Source organism: Zea mays, chromosome 1, assembly GCF_902167145.1.
Source record: "Zea mays cultivar B73 chromosome 1, Zm-B73-REFERENCE-NAM-5.0, whole genome shotgun sequence".
Lineage (NCBI taxonomy): Eukaryota > Viridiplantae > Streptophyta > Magnoliopsida > Poales > Poaceae > Zea > Zea mays.
The window spans coordinates 294,019,610-294,044,225 of record NC_050096.1 but is presented as its reverse complement, the minus strand read 5'-3'; positions in this window follow the sequence as shown (position 1 = coordinate 294,044,225).

Here is a 24,616-nt window from a genome sequence, read left to right as displayed (position 1 = left end):
CGGGTCTAGAAGGGGGAACCCCCTCTGCGTTAAAATTTTCTCCGGAAAAGTTTTTATACCAAAACGACTTTCATGCCTTTCGACTATATCGATAACGGAATCCTAAAAACGAGCGAGAGAGACCTTGAACGGCAAGGCCGACCGAGCCGAGGGACTTCTACGCCTCCGGGATACGGATACCTTACTCATCACCTTCCGCGAAAGGTAGCTCACGCTCGGATAAGTGATTATGCTACCGACGAACAAGTCCTAATGCTCGAAATAAGAGGAAAAAAGCACGACTTTATACTCAAATACCCAAATGTTCAGGCCTCAGCAGCCACAGAGAACAAACACACATACTTAGGGTAACTATGCTACCTAGACTTAGACGTCGGCAGCACCCTCGGCGGTTTTCTCGACCTGCGACAGATGTCTTAGTACTTAGAGCAATTACATTTTGCTCTCAGGCAAATACCAGTACATTCCCTTACAAACAGGATCCCAGCTCCATTCCCGCAGGAATGAACTACCTCCACACCAGAAGGGCTGCGAGATAACAAACTCCAAGCGGCTCACGGGCGACCACTGCATCACCAGCGACAACGACCTCCGCCTCGGGCGGCTAGACAGCAGCAGCGATTGCCCTAGGGCAAACGCTACTGTGAAAAGGTTCTCGCCCTCACCCCCCACACGGGGGCGAGAACAAGCCATTAAAGCCAAAGAGCCAGAGGTTCAGCCACAGGTGGCACTGACGGTCTCGTCGGCGGAGGCAACCACCTCTGCAGTGGGAAGCCTCACCTGTGGCGGCCACCACCTCAGCACCGACGATAGTGGCTACCTGCGCACCAACACTGCACCGGCGAATGGCGGCCGCCCCAGCGTGCACAAGGAGGTCCTCACTCCCGTCCTCGCTACGGGAGTGAGGACAAGACCATCCAGGGACGCGGACACCGCCCCTGCGGTGTACGACGTCTTGTACGATCCCCTGGTGCGGCCGACGGCGCGAGAAGGGCCATGGACGTGGCCGACCTACGCACGGCGCGACCGTCGCCCGTGTGGTGGACGGACAACCACACCCCGACCAGGCAGCAGGTGGCAGTTCGCCTCCTCCGCAAGGCTGGTGAACGCCCTTCTCCCCCAAATGCTGGAGGAAGAAGCGGGTCGCTAGCCCATGCGGAGGGCAGGATCGCAACTCGACTTGCCCTCCCCCCAGCACGGATGATGAACATCCTTGAAGCTGAGGGCAGGGGGAGGCCACAGCCCGGCTCGCTCTTCTCCACCACAAGGCTAGGGTCATCATTATGGGTGACCACTCGCGGGGAACTGCAACCGGGCTGCATGATGAAAATCCTTGAAGTCGAGCGATGACTAGAGAGCGCCAACCCCCACGAGGTCGTGCTCCTCCAACAGCAGCAAGAAGAAGGCAACACCGGTGCACCCCATCTGGAGGCCCGGAAGATGGAAAGACGCGATGAATGCGAGAAGAGCAAAGGCATTGCTACTGCCCGGGAGATCGATCCCTTTTTAAAGGCAGATCTCCCCACTCGCGCCCCAAAGCGTCACGGGCAAAGTCTCCCCCCCCCGACATGCTCTAGGGTTCCCACCCTACGACACGGGGGCTAGGTCCCACATGTCATACAAACTGACCCAAAACGCAAAGATGGCGAACCGCCGCACACAAAGCATGCAACCACCCCGCGGTCAAGCGCTCTCCCACCCTCGCTGAAACCAGCGGTCGAAAAGGCGGACCGCCACGCAAGAAGCGTGCAACCGCACCGCGGTTGTGCACCCTTTCAGCTTCGTTGCAACCGGCGGTCCAGCATGGAGGCCTGGGCCCACATGTCATGTGACCGACGCACCAGTTACCACGTGCAAAGAAACCACACCGCCACTTGCGCCAATGTCGCGTCTTCTCGAGACTACAGAACCAGTGCAATGGCTCGAGGCAGCCCCGCGCATGACCCTACAACATCTACAGCATAAAGACGACGCACTCGTGTTCCATTCCTCGAACGACTCGCGCACGCGCAGGAGATACCCCGCGAGTCGCCCGTCCCGTTGCATTAACTACCTGGTAGGACGCACGTCTCTTCTGGCAGGCGGGCGGGCGCCGCTTCACCTCCGTCATGATGACTGCCTCAAAAAAGGTGCGCCACACTGTTTCGAAATATCTCCTTTCTTCCTTTTCTCTCTCTTTCTCTCTCTCCGCAGGGATCGGGAAAGGGGACATTTCGAAGGAGCCCTTCGCAGCAAAAGAAATGGGCCCCGAGCCCTCCTACTGATCAGGGGTTCAAAGGTTGCACCCTATGGGGTTCAGCAACCTCCCCAGAGCACTCGGGCTCTGAGCCCTTTACTGATCAGGGGTTCGAAGGCTGGCCCCTCGGAGTGATTCTACAGCCGCCCAGAACATGCAGAGTCAGGGATGACCCTGACTACGTCCGTTACATGGCCAAGGCTCGGGCTACGCTCCCGAGGTACCCTAAGACATTTTCGAGACCAGCGGGAATGGTTTGTAATGGAATCCCACCGAAGGGAGGCACCGAGCCCTCGGACCCTATCAAATGGGTCCGGGTCCAGCGAATCACCTGCAGGTACTTTTGGAGCGTGCCTCTAGGCCACTAGCTGACTCTTATCGAATAGGGCTTGGGCGTCCGCTCGGATTACCCAATAGCAACTCACTGGAAACACCATGTTCAGCGCCCACCGAGGGTAACATGGCGCGTTCCCCCTGCTCCTTGCGGAAAGGCGACGAAGGGGCGTACAATAAAAAGCCGAGACGGTCCTCGATCGTCCTCTCGCTCCGTGCAGAGGCTCGGAGGCTGCTCTCGCACCAGGCTACGGCCAAATTGTTGACCACGTCGATAAACTAGCTTAAAAACTCGGAGCCTGACCATGCACCCGGGCTGCTGCTAGGTCGTATGAGGAAACAACAAGGCCGACCGAGGAATCACAAAAAGAATTAAGACCTCAGAGGAGTCAAACCACTCCTCCGAGGCCTCGGGGGCTACACCCGACGGGTGCGCTCGCGCGCACCCATCGGAACAAAATATAACCGAGAAAGGCTGGTCCCCTTGCAAAAAATCCGGCAGAACCTCCAAGCAAGTGCCTACACTCCCTTTGAGGCTCAGGGGCTACTGTCTGGTACCGTAATTAGGGGTACCCCCAATACTCCTAAGCATGGCTGGAAAACATCTTCAAAACAGACCATAAAGACTGGTAAGCACAGCTCAAAGTTAAAGCCTCATCTACCAAGGGACGCGATCTCGTCTCGCCCGAGCCCGACCTCAGGCAAGAACAGTAGCCCCGGACGGATTCACGCCTCGCCCGAGGGCCTCCTCAGGCAGTGGGCGCACCCCCGGCTCGCCCGAGGCCAAGCTCGGGCAAACTTTGTCGTACAGCAACCTCGGCCAAATCGCCTTACCACCGACCGTATCGCATGCACATTTAATGCGGGGATCACCTGACACACGCGCCTCAGTTGGCAAGGTCAAAATGACCGCAGTCACTTCGCCCCTTTACTGATCGTTCTGACAGGAAAACAACACTATTCACCCCGTTCCGACTACTGTGCCAACCACCAGGGTAAAACTAAGGACAGTAAGTCACGACCTCCCCCGAGTTCAGCCTCGGGCGCAACAGGGAGCTCCGCCTCGCCCGACCCCAGGCCTCGGCCTCAGCCTCGGCCTCGGGAGGAGTCACAACCTCGCGCGACCTTAGCCTCGGCCTCAGGAGAAGTCACCGCTTCGCCTGACCTCGGCCTCGGACCGACTACACCACAGGGGATACATCATTACCCTACCCCTAGCTAGCTACCTCAGGCTACGAAGGAACAAGACCGGTGTCCCATCTAGATTACTCCGGCAACAGGTAATGATGGTTCCCTGCATGCATCCATGACGTCGATTGTTCTCAACTCTCTATGAAGGCAAAGAAACGTCAGCAGGACCTAGGGCCGCACCGCCAGCTACGCTTCTACAGGGCTCAAGCACTTCTGAAAGTCGCCTAGAGGGGGGTGAATAGGGCGAAACTGAAATTCTCAAAAATAATCACAACTACAAGCCGGGTTAGCGTTAGAAATATAATTGAGTCCGCGAGAGAGGGTGCAAAACAAATCGCAAGCAAATAAGAGGTGTGACACGCGGATTTGTTTTACCGAGGTTCGGTTCTCGCAAACCTACACCCGTTGAGGTGGTCACAAAGACCGGGTCTCTTTCAACCCTTTCCCTCTCTCAAACGGTCCCTCGGACCGAGTGAGCTTTTCTTCTCAATCACTTGGAACACAAAGTTCCCACAAGGACCACCACAAGATTGGTGTCTCTTGCCTCAATTACAAGTGAGTTTGATCGCAATGAAGAATCAAGGAAAGAAGAAAGCAATCCAAGCGCAAGAGCTCGAAAGAACACAAGCAAATCTCTCTCTCATCACTAGGGCGTTATGTGGAGTTTGGAGAGGATTTGATCACTTGGGTGTGTCTAGAATTGAATGCTAGAGCTCTTGTAAGTAGATGAAGTGGGAAAACTTGGATGACTTGAATGTGGGGTGGTTGGGGGTATTTATAGCCCCAACCACCAAACTAGCCGTTTGGTGGGGCTGTCTGTCGCATGGTGCACCGGACAGTCCGGTGCACACCGGACATGTCCGGTGCGCCAGCCACGTCACCAAGGCCGTTGGGTTCCGACCGTTGGAGCGCTGTCTTTTGGGCCCGCCTGGATGTCCGGTGGCACACCGGACATGTACTGTAGAGTGTCCGGTGCGCCACTTCGCGCGTGCCTGACTTCTGCGCGCTCTGGCGCGCATTTAATGCTTCTGCAGGTGACCGTTGGCGTGAAGTAGCCGTTGCTCCGCTGGCTCACCGGACAGTCCGATGCACACCGGACAGTCCGGTGAATTATAGCGGAGCAAATTCTCGAGGCTGGCGAGTTTCTGAGGCGCCCTTCCTTGGAGCACCGGATAGTCCGGTGAATTATAGCGGAGCGCCTCTGGATTTTCCCGAAGGTGAAAAGTTCAGCGTGAAGTCCCCTTGGCACACCGGACAGTCCGGTGCGCCAGACCAAGGCACACTTCGGTTATCCCTTTGCTCTTTTGTTGAACCCTGTTCTTGGTCTTTTTATTGGCTAAGTGTGAACCTTTAGCACCTGTATAACTTATACACTAGAGCAAACTAGTTAGTCCAATTTATTTGTGTTGGGCAATTCAACCACCAAAATCATTTAGGAAATAGGTGTAAGCCTAGTTCCCTTTCAATCTCCCCCTTTTTGGTGATTGATGCCAACACAAACCAAAGCAAATATAGAAGTGCATAATTGAACTAGCTTGCATAATGTAAGTGCAAAGGTTGCTTGGAATTGAGCCAATATAAATACTTATAAGATATGCATGGATTGTTTCTTCAATTTTTGACATTTTGGACCATGCTTGCACCACATGTTTTGTTTTTTGCAAATTCTTTTTGTAAATCCTTTTCAAAGTTCTTTTGCAAATAGTCAAAGGTAAATGAATAAGATTTTGCGAAGCATTTTCAAGATTTGAAATTTTCTCCCCTTGTTTCAAATGCTTTTCCTTTGACTAAACAAAACTCCCCCTAAATGAAATTCTCCTCTTAGTGTTCAAGAGGGTTTTGTCATATCAATTTTGAAAAATTACTGTCTCCCCCTGGAGAACACAATGAGATACCAATTTGAAATTTACCAATTGAAAATCCTTAGTTTTTTGTTTAAAAATAGGTGGTGGTGCGGTCCTTTTGCTTTGGGCTAATACTTTCTCCCCCTTTGGCATGAATCGCCAAAAACAGAGTCATTAGAGCCCTTTGAATTACTTTCTTCCCCTTTGGTTATAAATAAATGAGTGAAGATTATACCAAAGTAGAAGAGTAATCTCTCCCCCAAAGATGGAGAGTTGCTCGGAGCGACGGCGAAGAATGAGTTACGGAGTGGAAGCCTTTTGTCTTCGCCGAAGACTCCAATTCCCTTTCAATACACCTATGACTTGGTTTGAAATAGACTTGAAAACACATTAGTCATAGCATATAAAAGAGACATGAGCAAAGGTATATAAATGAGCTATGTGTGCAAATCAACAAAAAAAAAGTTCCTAGAATCAAGAATATTTAGCTCATGCCTAAGTTTGTTAAAGGTTTGTTCATCTAGTGGCTTGGTAAAGATATCGGCTAATTGATCTTTAGTATTAATGTATGAAATCTCGATATCTCCCTTTTGTTGGTGATCCCTAAGAAAATGATACTGAATGGCTATGTGTTTAGTGCGGCTATGCTCGACGGGATTATCTGCCATTTTGATTGCACTCTCATTATCACATAGAAGAGGAACTTTGGTTAATTTGTAACCATAGTCCCTAAGGGTTTGCCTCATCCAAAGTAGTTGCGCGCAACAATGGCCCGCGGCAATGTACTCGGCTTCGGCGGTAGAAAGAGCTACGGAATTTTGTTTCTTTGAAGCCCAAGACACCAAGGATCTTCCCAAGAACTGGCAAGTCCCCGATGTGCTCTTCCTATTAATTTTACACCCTGCCCAATCAGCATCCGAATAACCAATAAAATCAAAGGTGGATCCCCTAGGATACCAAAGCCCAAACTTAGGAGTATAAACCAAATATCTCAAGATTCGTTTTACGGCCGTAAGGTGAGCTTCCTTAGGGTCGGCTTGGAATCTTGCACACATGCATACGGAAAGCATAATATCCGGTCGAGATGCACATAAATATAGCAAAGAGCCTATCATCGACCGGTATACCTTTTGATCGACGGATTTACCTCCCTCGTCGAGGTCGAGATGCCCATTGGTTCCCATGGGTGTCTTGATCGGTTTGGCATCCTTCATCCCAAACTTGCTTAGAATATCTTGAGTATACTTCGTTTGGCTGAGGAAGGTGCCCTCTTGGAGTTGCTTTACTTGAAATCCTAAGAAATACTTCAACTCCCCCATCATAGACATCTCGAATTTTTGTGTCATGATCCTACTAAATTCTTCACATGTAGACTCGTTAGTAGACCCAAATATAATATCATCAACATAAATTTGGCATACAAACAAGTCATTTTCAAGAGTTTTAGTGAAGAGTGTAGGATCGGCTTTTTCGACTTTGAATCCATTAGTGATAAGAAAATCTCTAAGACATTCATACTACGCTCTTGGGGCTTGCTTGAGCCCATAAAGCGCCTTAGAGAGTTTATAGACATGGTTAGGATACTCACTGTCTTCAAAGCCGGGAGGTTGCTCAACATAGACCTCTTCCTTGATTGGTCCATTGAGGAAGGCACTCTTCACGTCCATTTGATAAAGCTTGAAGCCATGGTAAGTAGCATAGGCTAATAATATGCGAATTGACTCAAGCCTAGCTACGGGTGCATAGGTTTCACCGAAATCCAAACCTTCGACTTGGGAGTATCCTTTGGCCACAAGTCGGGCTTTGTTCCTTGTCACCACACCATGCTCATCTTGCTTGTTGCGGAAGACCCATTTGGTTCCTACAACATTTTGATTAGGACGTGGAACTAAATGCCATACCTCATTCCTAGTGAAGTTGTTGAGCTCCTCTTGCATCGCCACCACCCAATCCGAATCTTGTAGTGCTTCCTCTACCGTGTGTGGCTCAATAGAGGAAACAAAAGAGTAATGCTCACAAAAATGTGCAACACGAGATCTAGTGGTTACCCCCTTATGAATGTCGCCGAGGATGGTGTCGACGGGGTGATCTCGTTGGATTGCTTGGTGGACTCTTGGGTGTGGCAGCCTTTGTTCTTCATCCTCCTTGTCTTGATCATTTGTATCTCCCCCTTGATCATTGTCGTCATCTTGAGGTGGCTCATTTGCTTGATCCTCTACTTCATCAACTTGAGCTTCATCCTCATTTTGAGTTGGTGGAGATGCTTGCGTGGAGGAGGATGGTTGATCTTGTGCATTTGGAGGCTCTTGGGATTCCTTAGGACACACATCCCCTATGGACATGTTCCTTAGCGCGATGCATGGAGCCTCTTCATCACCTACCTCATCAAGATCAACTTGCTCTATTTGAGAGCCGTTAGTCTCATCAAACAAAACGTCACAAGAAACTTCAACTTGTCCGGAGGACTTGTTAAAGACTCTATATGCCCTTGTGTTTGAATCATATCCTAGTAAAAAGTCTTCTACTGTCTTAGGAGCAAATTTAGATTTTCTACCTCTTTTAACAAGAATAAAGCATTTGCTACCAAAGACTCTAAAATATGAAATATTGGGCTTTTTACCGGTTAAGAGTTCATACGATGTCTTCTTGAGGATTCAGTGAAGACATAACCGGTTGATGGCGTAGCAAGCGGTGTTGATCGCCTCGGCCCAAAACCGATCCGAAGTTTTGTACTCATCAAGCATGGTTCTTGCCATGTCCAATAGAGTTCTATTCTTCCTCTCCACTACACCATTTTGTTGTGGGGTGTAGGGAGAAGAGAACTCATGCTTGATGCCCTCCTCCTCAAGGAAGCCTTCGATTTGAGAGTTCTTGAACTCTGTCCCATTGTCGCTTCTAATTTTCTTGATCCTTAAGCCAAACTCGTTTTGAGCCCGTCTCAAGAATCCCTTTAAGGTCTCTTGGGTATGAGATTTTTCCTGCAAAAGAACACCCAAGTGAAGCGAGAATAATCATCCACAATAACTAGACAGTACTTACTCCCGCCGATGCTTATGTAAGCGATCGGGCCGAATAGGTCCATGTGTAGGAGCTCCAGTGGCCTGTCGGTCGTCATGATGTTCTTGTGTGGATGATGAGCACCAACTTGCTTTCCTGCTTGGCATGCGCTACAAACCCTGTCTTTCTCAAAATGAACATTGGTTAATCCTAAAATGTGCTCTCCCTTTAGAAGCTTATGAAGATTCTTCATCCCAACATGTGCTAGTCGGCGATGCCAGAGTCAGCCCATGTTAGTCTTAGCAATTAAGCAAGTGTCGAGTTCAGCTCTATCAAAGTTCACTAAGTATAGCGGACCCTCTAACACTCCCTTAAATGCTTTTGAATCATCACTTCTTCTAAAGACAGTGACACCTACATCAGTGAGTAAACAGTTGTAGCCCATTTTGCATAATTGAGATACAGAAAGCATGTTGTAATCTAATGAATCTACAAGAAAAACATTGGAAATAGAATGGTCAGGAGATATAGCAATTTTACCCAATCCTTTGACCAAACCTTGATTTTCATCCCCGAATGTGATTGCTCTTTGAGGATCTTGGTTTTTCTTGTAGGAGGAGAACATCTTCTTCTCCCCTGTCATGTGGTTTGTGCACCCGCTGTCGATTATCCAACTTGAGCCCCCGGATGCATAAACCTACAAAACATGTTTAGTTCTTGACTTTAGGTACCCAAATGGTTTTGGGTCCTTTGGCATTAGACACAAGAACTTTGGGTACCCAAATACAAGTCTTTGACCCCTTGTGCTTGCCCCCAACATATTTGGCAACTACCTTGCCGGATTTGTTAGTTAACACATATGATGCATCAAAAGTTTTAAATGAAATGTCATGATCATTTGATGCACTAGGAGTTTTCTTCTTAGGCAACTTAGCACGGGTTGGTTGCCTAGAACTAGATGTTCACCCTTATACATAAAAGCATGGTTAGAGCCAGAGTGAGACTTCCTAGAATGAATTCTCCTAATTTTGCTCTCAGGATAGCCGGCAGGGTACAAAATGTAACCCTCGTTATCCTGAGGCATGGGAGCCTTGCCCTTAACAAAATTAGATAACCTCTTAGTAGGGGCATTAATTTTGACATTGTCTCCCTTTTGGAAGCCAATGCCATCCTTAATGCCAGGGCGTCTCCCTCTATAGAGCATGCTTCTAGCAAATTTAAATTTTTCATTTAAATTTTGACATTGTCTCCCTTTTGGAAGCCAATGCCATCCTTAATGCCAGGGCGTCTCCCTTTTGGAAGTCATGCTCGGCAATCTTAGCATCTAGTTTTGCTATATGATCATTTTGTTGTTTAATTAAAGCCATGTGATCATGTATAGCATCAATGTTAACATCTCTACATCTAGTGCAAATAGTAGTGTGCTCAATGGTAGACGTAGATAGTTTGCAATATTTTAGTTCCACAATCTTAGAATGCAATATATCATTTTTATCTCTAAGATCGGAAATAGTAGCATTGCAAACATCAAAATCTTTAGCCTTAGCAATTAATTTCTCATTTTCAATCCTAAGGCTAGCAAGAGAAATGTTTAATTCTTCAATCCTAGCAAGCAAATCATCATTATTATTTCTAGGATTGGGAATTGAAACATCACAAACATGAGAATCAACCTTAGCATTTAAACTAGTATTTTCATTTCTAAGGTTGTCAATGGTTTCATGGCAAGTGCTTAGCTCACTAGATAATTTTTCACATTTTTCAACTTCTAGAGCATAAGCATTTTTCACTTTAACATGCTTTTTGTTTTCCTTAATTAGGAAGTCCTCTTGAGAGTCCAAAAGATCATCCTTCTCATGGATGGCACTAATTAATTCATTTAATTTCTCTTTTTGTTGCATGTTTAAGTTGGCAAAGAGAGTACGCAAATTATCTTCCTCATCACTAGCATTATCATCGCTAGAGGATTCATATCTAGTGGAGGATTTAGATTTAACCTTCTTCTTTTTACCGTCCTTTGCCATGAGGCACTTGTGGCCGACGTTGGGGAAGAGAAGTCCCTTGGTGACGGCGATGTTGGTGGCGTCCTCGTCGTCGGAGGAGTCGCTAGAGCTTTCTTCGGAGTCCCACTCCCGACAAACATGGGCATCGCCGCCCTTCTTCTTGTAGTATCTCTTCTTCTCCTTTCTTTCCCCTTCTTGTCGTCGCCCCTGTCACTGTCACTAGATATAGGACATTTTGCAATAAAATGACCGGGCTTACCACACTTGTAGCAAACCTTCTTGGAGCGGGGCTTGTAATCTTTCCCCCTCCTTTATTTGAGGATTTGGCGGAAGCTCTTGATGACGAGCGCCATTTCCTCGTTGTCGAGCTTGGAGGCGTCGATGGGTGTTCTACTTGGTGTAGACTCCTCCTTTTTCTCCTCCGTCGCCTTAAATGCGACTGGTTGTGCTTCGGACGTGGAGGGGCCGTCAAGCTCGTTGATCTTTCGTGAGCCCTTGATCATAAATTCAAAGCTCACAAAATTCCCGATTACTTCCTCGGGAGTCATTAGTGTATATCTTGGATTGCCACGAATTAATTGTACTTGAGTAGGGTTAAGGAATATAAGAGATCTTAGAATAACCTTAACCACCTCGTGGTCATCCCATTTTTTGCTCCCGAGGTTGCGCACTTGATTCACCAAGGTCTTGAGCCGGTTGTACATATCTTGTGGCTCCTCCCCTTGGCGAAGACGGAAGCGACCGAGCTCCCCCTCGATCGTTTCCCGCTTGGTGATTTTGGTGAGTTCATCACCCTCGTGCGCCGTCTTGAGCACGTCCCAAACTTTCTTGGCGCTTTTTAGTCCTTGCGCCTTGTTATACTCCTCCCTACTTAGAGAGGCGAGGAGTATGGTTGTGGCTTGGGAGTTGAAGTGCTCGATTTGGGCCACCTCGTCCTCATCATAATCCTCATCCCCTACGGATGGTACCTGTGCTCCAAACTCAACAACATTCCATATACTTTTGTGGAGTGAGGTTAGATGAAATTTCATTAAATCACTCCACCTAGCATAATCTTCACCGTCAAAGGTTGGCGGTTTGCCTAATGGAACGGAAAGTAATGGAGTATGTCTAGAAGTGCGAGGGTAGTGTAAGGGGATCTTACTAAACTTCTTGCGCTCATGGCGCTTAGAAGTTATGGAGGGCGCGTCGGAGCCGGAGGTGGAAGGTGATGAAGTGTCGGTCTCGTAGTAGACCACCTTCCTCATTTTCTTTTTCTTGTCGCCACTCCGATGCGACTTGTGGGAGGAGGCCTTCTTCTCCTTCCCTTTCTTTTTGTTGTGGGACTCTTCCGATGAAGCCTTCCCGTGGCTTGTAGCGGGCTTGTCGCCGGTCTCCATCTCCTTCTTGGCGTGTTCTCCCGACATCACTTCGAGCGGTTAGGCTCTAATGAAGTACCGGGCTCTGATACCAATTGAAAGTCGCCTAGAGGGGGGGTGAATAGGGCGAAACTGAAATTCTCAAAAACAATCACAACTACAAGCCGGGTTAGCGTTAGAAATATAATTGAGTCCGCGAGAGAGGGTGCAAAACAAATCACAAGCAAATAAGAGGTGTGACACGCGGATTTGTTTTACCGAGGTTCGGTTCTCGCAAACCTACTCCCCGTTGAGGTGGTCACAAAGACCGGGTCTCTTTCAACCCTTTCCCTCTCTCAAACGATCCCTCGGACCGAGTGAGCTTTTCTTCTCAATCACTTGGAACACAAAGTTCCCACAAGGACCACCACAAGATTGGTGTCTCTTGCCTCAATTACATGTGAGTTTGATCACAATGAAGAATCAAGGAAAGAAGAAAGCAATTCAAGCGCAAGAGCTCGAAAGAACACAAGCAAATCTCTCTCTCTCTAATCACTAGGGCGTTATGTGGAGTTTGGAGAGGATTTGATCACTTGGGTGTGTCTAGAATTGAATGCTAGAGCTCTTGTAAATAGTTGAAGTGGGAAAACTTGGATGACTTGAATGTGGGGTGGTTGGGGGTATTTATAGCCCCAACCACCAAACTAGCCGTTTGGTGGGGCTGTCTGTCGCATGGTGCACCGGACAGTCCGGTGCACACCGGACATGTCCGGTGCGCCAGCCACGTCACCAAAGCCGTTGGGTTCCGACCGTTGGAGCGCTGTCTTCTGGGCCCGCCTGGATGTCCGGTGGCACACCGGACATGTACTGTAGAGTGTCCGGTGCGCCACTTCGCGCGTGCCTGACTTCTGCGCGCTCTGGCGCGCATTTAATGCTTCTACAGGTGACCGTTGGCGCGAAGTAGTCGTTGCTCCGCTGGCTCACCGGACAGTCCGGTGCACACCGGACAGTCCGGTGAATTATAGCGGAGCAAATTCCCGAGGCTGGCGAGTTCCTGAGGCGCCCTTCCTTGGAGCACCGGACACTGTCCGGTGTACACCGGACAGTCCGGTGAATTATAGCGGAGCGCCTCTAGATTTTCCCGAAGGTGAAGAGTTCAGCGTGAAGTCCCCTGGTGCACCGGACACTGTCTGGTGGCACACCGGACAGTCCGGTGCGCCAGACCAGGGCACACTTCGGTTATCCCTTTGCTCTTTTGTTGAACCCTGTTCTTGATCTTTTTATTGGCTAAGTGTGAACCTTTAGCACCTGTATAACTTATACACTAGAGCAAACTAGTTAGTCCAATTTATTTGTGTTGGGCAATTCAACCACCAAAATCATTTAGGAAATAGGTGTAAGCCTAGTTCCCTTTCAACTTCTTCGCCTGCCACGTTAGCACATAGCTACACCCCCATATGTACAGCTGGATCATCTCCTTGTATCTATAAAAGGGGATGCCCAGGGCCTTCCCAAGGGACAAGGAAGGGCGGACGCGAAGGAGGCTAACTCAGACGGCTCACTCCAAGGCCAAAACCCTCTCCCGCGAAGCTTGTAACCCCTACTATGAGCACCCTGGTGCAAGATAATATAAGCCTCATCCCCCCTCTCGTGTTTCATCTTGCATCAACCCATCTGGGCAGGGACACACAGCGTAAAATTCACTAGTCGGTTGAGGGTCCTCGCGGGTCCAAAACGCTGACAAAAACTAAAAAACTATGGAGTAATTGCACTGGACTATGTCCATAATATAAGAATCTAACATATTAGTTTACAAAGGGTTTGTCATATAATGTGATACGAGGTACATCAAGGGAGATGGGGTTGAGATACATTTGAAGTCATTCCATAGTGGTAACCTAATCTTTATGATTCTAGATCTCGTGAAGTAGAATATTGAAACAAGCTAGTGGTTGACTAATGGATAGACCCCTTAAAATAAAGTCTAGAAGATTTGAGATGCATACTTCTTTGTTGTATGGTAGGCTGATTAAAATCTTAATGTGATCACAGTGGCTTATCTAAGCAAGAATGTTGTCCTACAGAACATCTTAAAAAAAACACACATATATGTTCGACTCCTAGTCATAGTCCATGAGATATGGGTGATCTCTAGATACTCATAAATGGCCTCGAAATATTACTTATATGATTTAAACTGAACGGATGCTTGTAGCAGCCTTGTACTATAAAAAAACTTTTGTGAAACCCACTTCATGCAAAACTATCAGTTCAAGACATAGTTCAGTTTAATAGTCTCCACTGAAACCTGTTATATCAAAGAATAATGACTTGAGATAGTTTAATACATGGTATAGAATTTGGTGAGGATTGTTAGCATTTCATGGGCTTGGCCTATATAAATATTTAATAATTATAAAAGTTTGTATTGAACAAGTTATGTGTGAAAGGACTATAAAAGCCTAAGAGGGCGGTTAGGACTTCTATTTTTCTCACTAATTTAGGCCACAAAAATTCCACTAAACAAAACCTATGCAAATAACTAAGCTATAATGTGCAAATTAGGTTTTGTCTAAGTGTTGCTATCTCTACTGTAAAATGAGTTTAGCAACCTAAGTTCCAATCCTATATTCTAAACTCTGAATAGAGAGATTGCAACTTAAGTAAACAACAAATACGAAAGCTTAAAGACAAAGGTAGAGATGCAAGCTTCCATTGATGCGCCAGTATTTTTACCGAGGTATCTAAAACCACGCAAGTTTATAATAATCCTTGTTGGTGCCCCTACGCAAAGGAAAGCCCACATGAGGGCCAAACACCTGGTCGAGTAATTGCAAGAGAGGCACGGGCCTTCTCCACATGTAAGTGGTGCTCTGCTTCTGCCTCATCTCAGACGCTCCCTGTCGTCTTCACTATCAAGCTTCGAGTCAAAACATCACAGGTCTCGTTCTCTCTGGTACATGGTGGCGGCCACACCACAAACTTGATTGGTGTGGTCTCGCAAGACTCTCGCCCCACTCAGTACAAGTACAACAACTCATGCAAGAGCTGAGGGGTTTGTGTGGGTTTTTCTAACCTCACTCAATCTACTAGGAACAACCTAGAGCAAGTGTAATAGTGGTCTAACTAACCTAAGAATTTCACAAAGCATCTATGCTACCCACCTAGTGATTCTATTAAGCACTTGGGTGTTTGGAGCAGTGCTATGTGTACTAACTCAATAATAAGGTTGCCCAATTGTCCACCTTCGCAATGGCCGACTAAGGGGGTATATATAGAGAGCTCCCATCCAAATAAAGTTGTTAGAGGATAGCAACTTTTTTGCGTCGCACCAGGCTGGCTCAGTGGCTTCACATCAGCTACTCGTTGGCTTCTGTCCAGAACCTCTACAACAGTGCAGAGGTCTGGTGCACACAAACTCAGTCTGCTGCACCAACAGGCCGAGTGTCCAAAATACATCGCCTCTGCGTAACTGGTCTGATGCGCACCCACATGGTCTGGTGCATTAATTTGCTAAATGCCCGAAAATGAGCTCTCTGGCAAATAGGTCTGGTGCACTGGTTTGGTGTACCACCAGGCGGTCCGGTACACCTAGTAGTGTCAGCCCATTCTTGATTTTGAATCTTCCTTGCTTGGGCTTAATTCTTGGCTTGCGTCTTAGAGTTTGCTTGATACTTGAAGGTCTTCTATGAGTCTTTAAGAGTCTTCTTTGAGGTGTCTGAAAGTCGCCTAGAGGGGGTGAATAGGCGGAAACAGAAATTTACAAATTTAAGCACACTTCAAACTGGGGTTAGCGTTAGAATAAAATCGAAGTCTGGAAGAGAGGGCGAAAACAAATCAACCAAGAAATAAAGCGAGTGACACTGTGATTTGTTTTACCGAGGTTCGGTTCTTGCAAACCTAGTCCCTATTGAGGTGGTCACAAAGACCGGGTCTCTTTTAACCCTTTCCCTCTCTCAAACGGTCACCTAGACCGAGTGAGCTTTCTCCTTAATCAAACGGGTCACTTAGACCCCTCACAAGGACCACTACAAACTTAGTGTCTCTTGCTTTGATTACATGTGCTTGAAGAACAAGAATGAGGAAGAAGAAAGTGATCCAAGAACAAGAGCTCAAAGAACACGAGCAAAACACTCACTCTAGTCACTATTTGTTTGGAGTGGATTTGGGACTTGGAGAGGCTTTGATTCTATTGAATTGTGTCTTGTATTGATTGCACTAGCTCTTGTATTGAATGAGATGTCTGAAAAACTTGGATGCTTGAAGTGGTGGTGGTTGGGGGGTATTTATAGCCCCAACCACCAATTCAACCTGTCGGAGAGGAAATTCTCCGGCCGAGTGGCGGAGTGCACCCGCCCTAAGTCCTAAGATGTGGAGGGGGCTTAAGCGTTTTTCTTGCTGAGAGATGTAGGAATGAACACGAGAACACGCAAGAGTTTAGAGTGGTTCGGGCCGCCGGAGCGTAATACCCTACTCCACTGTGTGTTGTATTGCTTGAGAGCTTAAGTTGTATGTGAGCGTGTCTTGGATGACTTGGGTCTGAGTCTAAAGATCGAGCCCCTTGTAACGTTGCATGATCCCCCTTTTATAGCACAAGGGGGGCGTGTACAAGAGCGCTGAGCCCCTACATGTGGGCCCAAGAGCACAATGGATGTAAGACTTGGGGCAGCAATAGTTGGCTATTGGAGCAATCTTCCCACGTTCTGACACCCGTGGTCCGCGTAGTGTTGGCATGATGGGGAAGCTTGTCTGGCAATGCTCAAGCGCCGGTGGACATATCGTATCCTACAGTGCAGGCACAATGTTCCGATTAGACGGGCACGCCGCCTGCTGTATGGCCTGGGCGCCGTCTGCCAGCGGAGTGGACATGACACATTAAATGTCGAAGGGGCACATCACCTGACAGTAGGGTGAACAGGCGGCGCATCCTGAGAGCACCTAGAGGGGGGGTGAATAGGTGATCCTGTGAAAACTTACACTTATAGCCACAAAAACTTGTTAAGTGTTAGCATAATGATTGTCAAGTGGCTAGAAAGGAGTCTCAACAAAACACAATATCACAAGAGATCAATCACAGAGATGACACAGTGGTTTATCCCGTGGTTCGGCCAAGACCAACGCTTGCCTACTCCACGTTGTGGCGTCCCAACGGACGAGGGTTGCAATCAACCCCTCTCAAGCGGTCCAAAGACCCACTTGAATACCACGGTGTTTTGCTTGCTTTTTCTCAATCCCGTTTGCGAGGAATCTCCACAACTTGGAGCCTCTCGCCCTTACAATTGAAGTTCACAAAGAACACAGAGCAAAGGGGGAATGAGCAACGCACACAAGACTTCAAAAGATCAGAGCAACAACACGCACACAAGTCGCAACAAGAGCTCGCAACACAACTCAAAGAGTTCACAACTCCACAAGAGCTCTATATGCTATCACAATAAAACGAATGCGCGAGATCGATGTCTTGGTGCTTAGGAATGTTGTAGGAATGCTTGGTGTGCTTGGTGTCTCCCTCCATGCGCCTAGGGGTCCCTTTTATAGCCCCAAGGCAGCTAGGAGCCGTTGAGAACAAATCTGGAAGGCCATCTTTGCCTTCTGTCGTCGGGCGCACCGGACAGTCCGGTGCACACCGGACACTGTCCGGTGCCCGATTTCCTTCCTTAAACAGCGCAGTCGATCGTTGCAGATGCGTGAGCCGTTGGCACACCGGACATGTCCGGTGCACACCGGACAGTCCGGTGCCCCCTTCCGACCGTTGGCTCGGCCACGTGTCCCACGCAGATCGCGCGGCCGACCATTGGCCCGGCCGACCGTTGGCTCACCGGACAGTCCGGTGCACACTGGACAGTCCGGTGAATTTTAGCCGTACGCCGTCAGCAAATTCCCGAGAGCGGCCTCTTCGGCCGAGGCAGCCTGGCGCACCGGACACTGTCCGGTGCACCACCGGACACTGTCCGGTGCACCACCGGACAGTCCGGTGCCCCAGACCGAAACAGCCTCTTGGCTGTACACAGCCAACTCTCTTCTTTTCTTCTTCTTCCTGTTTCTAATACTTAGACAAGTATATTAGTACACAAAACCAATGTACTAAGACTTAGAAACATACCTTTGCTCTAGATTTGCACTTTGTTCATCCATGGGCATTGATTCACATTTAAGCACTTGTGTTGACACTCAATCACCAAAATACTTAGAAATGGCCCAAGGGCACATTTCCCTTTCAATCTCCCCCTTTTTGGTGATTTATGCCAACACAACATAAAGCAACTAGAACAAGTGCAAAATCACTTCAAATAAAACTCAAATTGATTTTGATTCAATTTTGGCATATATGGATCATCCTTTGCCACCACTTGGTTTGTTTTTGCAAATCAAACTCAAATCTCTATCTCTAAGTCAAACGCACATGTTGAAGCATAAAGAGAGTCATTCCAAAAGAGATTGATCAAAGATTTCAAAAACTCCTCCTATTTCCCATAATCAACACTTGTCCCCACAAAAGGGTGAACTTTTGACAAAAGAAACAATGCAAGAGTTTTGACAAAACAAAAAGCTCTATTCTACTATTTTCAAAATCTCTCAAGTGGTAGCTGATCCATTTATTGCTTTGGCCTTTATTTTCTCCCCCTTTGGCATCAAGCACCAAAACGGGATCAATCTTGGCCCTTTAAACCCCATTGCCTCACCAAAGTCTTCAATTAAGAGCAAATGGCAATAAGATTTCATGAGATGAACTTGGAATAAGTTACCCTCTCATCGGAGTGCAGTGGAAGTCTTTCATGGTCCAAGTCCAGCTTTTCCCTTTCAATCCTCCTTCGAGACTAAATCATCAAACTCAAGCACATGGTTAGTCTCAAAGGGTCAAGTTGTAACACATCTCCCCCTAAACATGTGCATCATTTTGCAACGGACTTGTGAGGTCCAGGGAGTGTTTGTACAACTTGAGCACCATAATAAGCAACAAAATGCAAAAAGGAACATGATCAAAAGCATAAATACATGTATGCTACAATTCAATCCAGGTTCCGCGAATCTAAGACATTTAGCTCACTACGCAACCTGCAAAAGGTCTTCTCATCTAGAGGCTTAGTGAAGATATCGGCTAGCTGGTTCTCGGTGCTAACATGAAACACTTCGATATCTCCCTTTTGCTGGTGGTCTCTCAAAAAGTGATGCCGGATGTCTATGTGCTTTGTGCGGCTGTGCTCAACAGGATTCTCCGCCATGCGGATAGCACTCTCATTATCACATAGGAGTGGGACTTTGCTCAGATTGTAGCCAAAGTCCCGGAGGGTTTGCCTCATCCAAAGCAGTTGCACGCAACACTGACCTGCGGCAACGTACTCGGCCTCAGCGGTGGATAGGGCAACGGAGGTTTGTTTCTTAGAGTTCCATGACACCAGGGACCTTCCTAAGAATTGGCACGTCCCTGATGTACTCTTCCTATCGACCTTACATCCAGCATAGTCGGAGTCTGAGTATCCAACTAAGTCAAAGGTAGACCCCTTTGGATACCAGAGCCCGAAGCAAGGCGTAGCAACCAAATATCTAAGAATTCGCTTCACCGCCACTAAGTGACACTCCTTAGGATCGGATTGAAATCTAGCACACATGCATACGCTAAGCATAATATCCGGTCTACTAGCACATAAGTAAAGCAAAGAACCTATCATTGACCGGTATGCTTTTTGATCAACGGACTTACCTCCTTTGTTGAGGTCGGTGTGTCCGTCGGTCCCCATCGGAGTCTTTGCGGGCTTGGCGTCCTTCATCCCAAACCGCTTTAACAGATCTTGCGTGTACTTCGTTTGGGAGATGAAGGTGCCGTCCTTGAGTTGCTTCACTTGGAACCCAAGGAAGTAGTTCAACTCGCCCATCATCGACATCTCGAATTTCTGCGTCATCACCCTGCTAAACTCTTCACAAGACTTTTGGTTAGTAGAACCAAATATTATGTCATCGACATAAATTTGGCACACAAACAAGTCACCATCACATGTCTTTGTAAAAAGAGTTGGATCGGCTTTCCCAACCTTGAAAGCATTAGCAATTAAAAAGTCTCTAAGGCATTCATACCATGCTCTTGGGGCTTGCTTAAGTCCATAGAGCGCCTTAGAGAGCTTACACACGTGGTCGGGGTACCGTTCATCCTCGAAGCCAGGGGGTTGCTCCACGTACACCTCCTCCTTGATTGGCCCGTTGAGGAAAGCGCTCTTCACATCCATTTGGTACAACCTGAAAGAATGGTGAGCGGCATATGCTAGCAAGATACGAATTGATTCTAGCCTAGCCACAGGAGCAAACGTCTCCTCAAAGTCCAAACCTGCGACTTGGGCATAACCTTTTGCCACAAGTCGAGCCTTGTTCCTTGTCACCACCCCGTGCTCGTCCTGTTTGTTGCGGAACACCCACTTGGTTCCCACAACATTTTGCTTGGGACGAGGCACCAGTGTCCAAACTTCATTGCGCTTGAAGTTGTTGAGTTCCTCCTGCATGGCCAATACCCAATCCGGATCTAGCAAGGCCTCCTCTACCCTGAAAGGCTCAATAGAAGAGACAAAGGAGTAATGCTCACAAAAATTAACTAATCGAGATCGAGTAGTTACTCCCTTGCTAATATCACCCAGAATTTGGTCGACGGGATGATCCCTTTGAATCATCGCTCGAACTTGGGTTGGAGGTGTCGGTTGCGCTTCTTCCTCCATCACTTGATCATCTTGTGCTCCCCCTTGATCAAGCGCCTCCACTTGAGGTACCTGTTCGTCATCTTCGGTTGGGGGATGCACCATAGTTGAGGAAGAAGGTTGATCTCGTTCATCTTGTTCCTGTGGCCGCACTTCTCCAATCGCCATGGTTCGTATAGCGGCCGTCGGAACATCTTCTTCATCTACATCATCACAATCAACAACTTGCTCTCTTGGAGAGCCATTAGTCTCATCAAATACAACGTCGCTAGAGACTTCAACCAAACCCGATGATTTGTTGAAGACTCTATACGCCTTTGTATTTGAGTCATAACCTAACAAAAACCCTTCTACAGCTTTGGGAGCAAACTTAGAATTTCTACCCTTCTTCACTAGAATGTAGCACTTGCTCCCAAAAACACGAAAGTAGGATACATTGGGTTTGTTACCGGTTAGTAGCTCATACGAAGTTTTCTTGAGGAGGCGATGAAGGTAGACCCTGTTGATGGCGTGGCAAGCCGTGTTCACGGCTTCCGACCAGAAACACTCGGGGGTCTTAAATTCTCCAAGCATTGTCCTCGCCATATCGATTAGCGTCCTGTTCTTCCTCTCTACCACACCATTTTGCTGGGGTGTGTAGGGAGCGGAGAACTCGTGCTTGATCCCTTCCTCCTCAAGGAACTCCTCCACTTGAAGGTTCTTGAACTCGGACCCATTGTCGCTCCTTATCTTCTTCACCTTGAGCTCAAACTCATTTTGAGCTCTCCTGAGGAAGCGCTTGAGGGTCCCTTGGGTTTCAGACTTATCCTGCAAAAAGAACACCCAAGTGAAGCGGGAAAAGTCATCAACAATAACTAGACCATACTTACTCCCTCCTATGCTCAGATAGGCGACAGGTCCGAAGAGGTCCATATGCAGCAGCTCCAGGGGTCTTGAAGTGGTCATCACATTCTTGCTGTGATGCGCTCCTCCCGCTTGTTTACCTGCTTGACAAGCTGCACAAGGTCTATCTTTTTCGAATTGCACGTTAGTTAAACCTATCACATGTTCTCCCTTTAGAAGCTTGTGAAGGTTCTTCATCCCCACATGTGCTAAGCGGCGATGCCACAGCCAGCCCATGCTAGTCTTAGCTATTAAGCATGCATCTAGACCGGCCTCTTCTTTTGCAAAATCAACTAAATAAAGTTTGCCGTCTAATACACCCTTAAAAGCTAGTAAACCATCACTTCTTCTAAAGACAGACACATCTACATTTGTAAATAGACAGTTATATCCCATATGACATAATTGACTAACAGATAGCAAATTATATCCAAGACTCTCTACTAAAAATACATTAGAGATAGAATGCTCATTAGAAATTGCAATTTTACCTAACCCTTTTACCTTGCCTTGATTCCCATCACCGAATATAATTGAATCTTGGGAATCCTTATTCTTGACGTAGGAAGTGAACATCTTCTTCTCCCCCGTCATATGGTTTGTGCATCCGCTGTCGATAATCCAGCTTGAACCCCCGGATGCATAAACCTGCAAGGCAAATTTAGGCTTGGGACTTAGGTACCCAACTCTTGTTGGGTCCTACAAGGTTAGTGCAAATTTCCTTAGGGACCCAAATGCAAGTTTTGTCTCCCTTGCATTTTGCCCCTAACTTACTAGCAACTATTTTCCTATCCTTTCTACAAATAGCAAAGGAAGCATTTAGGGCATGATAAATTGTAGAAGGTCCATGAACTTTCCTATGAGCATTAACAACATTTCTCCTAGGCATATTGTGAATAACATTTCTTCTACCAACCTTTCTATCATGCACAACATGAGAACTAGAAGCAGTCATAGCATAAGAATCATAAACATGTGAATCAAAAGCATCATAACTTCTAAAAGCATTTCTAGAATTTTTCCTATCATGATACAAAAAGGCATGGTTCTTTTTAGCACTAGTAGCCATAGGGGTCTTCCCTTTCTCCTTAGCGGGAATGGGAGCCTTATGGCTTGTTAAGTTCTTGGCTTCCCTTTTGAAGCCAAGTCCATCCTTAATTGAGGGGTGTCTACCGATCGTGTAGGCATCCCTTGCAAATTTTAGCTTATCAAATTCGCTTTTGCTAGCCTTAAGTTGAGCATTAAGACTAGCCACTTCATCATTCAATTTAGAAATTGAAACTAGATGTTTCCTACAAGCATCAACATTAAGATCTTTACACCTAGTGCACGTTTCAACAATTTCTACACAGGATGTTGATTTACTAGCTACTTCTAGTTTAGTATTTAAGTCATCATTAACACTCTTTAAAGTAGCAATGTTTTCATGACAAGAAGATAATTCACTAGAAAGCACTTCATTTCTTTTAACTTCTAAAGCATAGGATTTTTGTGCCTCTACAAACTTATCATGTTCATCATACAACAAATCCTCTTGCTTTTCTAAAAGCCTATCCTTTTCATTCAAGGCATCAATCAATTCATTGATTTTATCAATTTTATTTCTATCTAATCCCTTGAACAAACTAGAGTAATCTATTTCATCATCACTAGACTCATCGTCACTAGAAGAATCATAAGTGACATCATTACGAGTGATTACCTTCTTCTCTCTTGCCATGAGGCAAGTGTGACGCTCGTTGGGGAAGAGGGATGACTTGTTGAATGCAGTGGCGGCGAGTCCCTCATTGTCGGAGTCAGACGAGGAGCAGTCCGAATCCCACTCCTTGCCAAGATGAGCCTCGCCCTTTGCCTTCTTATAATTCTTCTTCTTCTCCCTCTTGTTCCCTTGGTCCTGATCACAATCATTGTCGGGACAGTTAGCAATAAAATGACCAAGCTTACCGCATTTGAAGCACGAACGCTTCCCCTTGGCTTTGGTCTTGCTTGGCTGTCCCTTGCGACCTTTAAGCGCCGTCTTGAATCTTTTGATGATGAGGGCCATCTCTTCATCATTAAGTCCGGCTGCCTCAATTTGTGCCACCCTGCTAGGTAGCGCCTCCTTGCTTCTTGTTGCCTTGAGAGCAAGGGGTTGAGGCTCGTTGATTGGTCCATTCAAGGCGTCGTCCACGTATCTTGCCTCCTTGATCATCATCCGCCCGCTTACGAATTTTCCGAGTACCTCCTCGGGCGTCATCTTCGTGTACCTGGGATTCTCACGAATATTGTTCACGAGATGAGGATCAAGAACGGTAAATGACCTTAGCATTAGGCGGACGACGTCGTGATCCGTCCATCGCGTGCTTCCGTAGCTCCTTATTTTGTTGATAAGGATCTTGAGCCGGTTGTATGTTTGCGTCGGCTCCTCGCCCCTTATCATCGCGAATCGTCCGAGCTCGCCCTCCACCAACTCCATCTTGGTGAGTAAGGTGACATCATTCCCCTCGTGAGAGATCTTGAGGGTGTCCCAAATCTGCTTGGCATTGTCCAAGCCGCTCACCTTGTGATACTCGTCCCTGCACAAAGAGGCTAGCAACACAGTAGTAGCTTGTGCATTTTTATGGATCTGTTCATTAATAAATGAAGGACTATCCGAGCTATCAAATTTCATTCCACTTTCCACAATCTCCCAAATGCTTGGATGGAGAGAAAATAGGTGTGTACGCATTTTGTGACTCCAAAATCCGTAGTCCTCTCCATCAAAGTGAGGAGGCTTGCCAAGTGGAATGGGGAGCAAATGAGCATTTGAGCTGTGCGGAATGCGCGAATAATCAAAAGAGAAGTTTGAGTTAACCGTCTTTTGTTTGTCGTAGTCGTCGTCCTTGTGAGAAGAAGTAGACTCGTCGCTGTCGTAGTAGACGATCTCCTTGATACGTTTTGTCTTCTTCTTCTTCCCATCTTTACGTCTGTGGCCCGAGCCAGAGTCGTTGGATTTGTCATCTTTTGGCTCGTTGACGAAGGACTCCTTTTCCTTGTCGTTGATCACGACTCCCTTCCCCTTAGGATCCATCTCTTCGGGCGGTTAGTCCCTTTCTTGAAGAGAACGGCTCTGATACCAATTGAGAGCACCTAG